Raw genomic sequence first — 3393 nt, 5'->3', positions numbered from 1 at the left:
ATTTCTTCTTCTGCTACTGCTTGCTTTGTCTTCTTCTTGTTCGGTATTTCGTAGCGGTTGTTGACAATTGCGATACGTTACCGCCACCTGTTGGTTCTTCTGCGCTCGTCACTACATTTACAATTTACTCTAGTTATCACAATACTGTATACTGTAGTTCTGTGTAACGGGGCCAGTAAAAAAATGAAAATACTTTGTATACTTCGTTATAACTACACAAAATCTGTGAAATTATGAATACCCGGCATTTTGTTGTACGATATCCTCCATTATCAATGGGTGAAAAAAACGTGTTTCCCTACTTCAATAAATAATGTCGCACATTTTAAACTGTGATAACGCCTTTGACTGAGGTGATCATCTTTAGAGCCGGACAAACCTTTAGTTTTATTTACAAGTTAAAGTATCTTAATACATTGCTATGCCATTTGTGTAGGGGCGTCTACGCTGTATCAGTATAATTGGTGGGAAGACGTTGTTTTCTGCTTTGATCGTCAGATTTCGTGATTGAGATGATTAAACTCAACAAACTCAAGTAAACCTGCTGTACGTGGTCACTATTCTGAGACTCAACACAATCGGACACCACCGGCCCTTTTCAAACATATAAGATAAGATAAGATAAGATATCCTTTATTTGTCCCACACTGGGGAAATTTACAGCCTCCAGCAGAAAGATGAAAGAAGAAAAAACAAACAAACACCGTTCAATTAAGTGCAATATAAATACAAAATGGATAAATCGCAGTGCTATTTACAGTTGTTTTTCATATCATCTAATTATTATTAATATTATTGTTGCTATTTTTATTCAGCAGCCTGACAGCAGTCGGTAGGAACGAGCGTCGGTATCTCTCCTTCTTGCGGCGCGGGTGTAACAGTCTCTGGCTGAAGGAGCTACCTAGTGCTGTCAGGGCGGTTGGAGGGGGTGGGAGGGACTGTCCATCATAGCTTTTAGCTTAGTTAGCATCCTTCTGTTGCCCACCTCCTCCAGAGTGTCAAGGGAGCAGCCCAGGACAGAACTGGCCTTCCTGACCAGTCGCTCCAGTCTCTTTCTGTCCCGGGCTGAGATGCTGCCTGACCAGCAGACAATGCCATAATGGATGGCCGAGGCCACCACCGAGTTATAGAAGGTCTTAAGGAGCGACCCCTGAACCCCAAAAGACCTCAGTTTCCTGAGTAGGAAGAGTCGGCTCTGTCCTTTCCTAATCAGGGTGTCCGTGTTTGTAGACCAGTCCAGTTTGTTGTTCAGAAGAACACCTAGGTACTTGTAGGAGGTCACCCTCTCTATGTCCATACCCTGGATGTTCATCGGTGCTGGTGAGGACTGTTTCCTGCAGAAATCCACAACCAACTCCTTAGTTTTCCTAGGGTTGATCTGGAGGAGATTCTGCTGGCACCAGTCCACAAAGTCCTTCGTCATTCCCCTGTACTCCCGATCGTCCCCCTCGGTAATGAGGCCAACAATCGCAGAGTCATCGGAGAACTTCTGAAGGTGGCAGTTTGGAGTGGCGTGTCTGAAGTCCGAGGTGTAGAGGATGAACAGGAATGGAGCCAGAACAGTCCCCTGCGGCGCTCCAGTGCTGCAGAGAAGCCTGTCCGACTCACAGCTCTGCAACCTCACGTACTGCGGCCGATTTGTGAGGTAGTCTATGATCCATGCTGTGAGATGGTGGTCCACTCCGGCGTTCTGCAGTTTGCCTCCCAGCAAGTTGGGCTGGATGGTGTTGAAGGCACTGGAGAAATCAAAGAACATGATTCTCACAGTGCTCCCAGCCTTATTGACGACCATGTTCCTGTTCTTGTTCTCTCCAGCAGGGGGCAGACTGGAGCCCATCCTGCTGTGTGCACACCTGCTGCCAATTTTGTCATTAGGGAGCCATGTTTTTAAAGACCAACAAACTTTCAGCGGTTTGTCGGAGTATTGTTGACCTTGCTACTGCTGTTGCTCAAGTGATCATTTTGCTAGACCTCTCGTCGTCGTGTTTGTTCTGATTCTCTGAGTTCTGTTTTTGTAAGTATAGTCTTAGTTTTATTTTTTCTTGCTTCACGTGAATTGGATTCTTGGCATTTCGTTCGGTAGTAGTGATGGGACGATGATACCTCAAGGAGTGTATTGACCCACTTCACAAACTGTGTCAGCACTGTATTGACACTGTGTTGGTCACCCAATAGTGACCCCTGCAGTAGTTATAAAATCATTGCAGGTAAAGAAATTCCATGTTTGTGTAAATGCTCAACTGAGTTGGTATGTAAAATATAGCAAATTTGAGTTACAATTCAGATTTTTAACTTATGTAGAAAACCTTTGTTAAATCGTGTGAAATAAAAGACAAAAAAGTGATTAGTTTATGTATTTTTATTGAGAAACAAACGTTTTTGGAGTGTCTTTGCTCCAAGGTGATTTCTCCTCTGAGACACCAGCTCCCCAGCCTCAGAAAATACTCTTTCACATGGTTCAGATGACAATAGTGAGCAGAGAGTTTTAAATGAAAGTTGATGCAGATGTAGATATGTTTTCTGGTTCCATTTCCAATATTGTAAAGGGTCTTGGTTTCTGGGTGTGTTTGCTTCTGACAGGCAGCGTTGAATTTCAATTATGGAGGATCTCGCAATTATAAGATAAAATGAATAAAGCAACTGTAAGGCTCTTGAACTGACTGTCATATGTATAACAGGTCATTCACTTGATATAAACTGATAAAGTGGGTGCAATGCGCCAAAAATTGTATATAACAGTAAACAATGCTCAAAGGAGAAAAAGATTTACCAAGATCAAAATTATTCCACACTGGGGAAAACTTCTCCATCGATAATTTTGCAAAACTCCAGCCAACAAACCCACGACATGTTGATACAGTTTGTGTCCTTATGAACACACTTTGGCGCAGCACATTCAAACGATTCAGTTCCTGGATTGGTCCCGCGATTCATTCTTAAAGCAATACACTCACCAATACGGGATTTCACTCTTGAGCTCTCGGCACTGTGCTAACGTACCAGTGTCGCTCGTCCCATCACTATTTGGTAGTCTCGGGTTAATTTCTTCCTTGCCATTTGCAAGCGCTTTTTGTTATAGTGTTGTTTTTCTTTCCCTGGTCATTATTTGACCATAGATTTTTGTTTCTAATTTGTCGGTGCGTTTTGCGTGAATAAATATTTTTTGTTAGAGATTTGTCTGCTGTCTACCATTCTGCGATCCCAAAACATTATTTGGTTCATTTCGAACCGTGACATTGACATATCTCACTCACCTTCCCATTATACCACACCACATGCTAAAATTCCCTTTCCTCCGCTACCTTTAATTGCTGCTGTCCTAGTCATTCCCTCAATCATTTCTTTCCATCCATTGATGCATCCCTTATCTGAACCGTTCTATCCTTACCAGGG

This window comes from Hippocampus guttulatus, chromosome 17, assembly GCF_054856545.1.
Source record: "Hippocampus guttulatus isolate MCC_2025c chromosome 17, RoL_Hgut_1.0, whole genome shotgun sequence".
NCBI lineage: Eukaryota > Metazoa > Chordata > Actinopteri > Syngnathiformes > Syngnathidae > Hippocampus > Hippocampus guttulatus.
Note: the sequence above shows the minus strand (reverse complement) of the source record.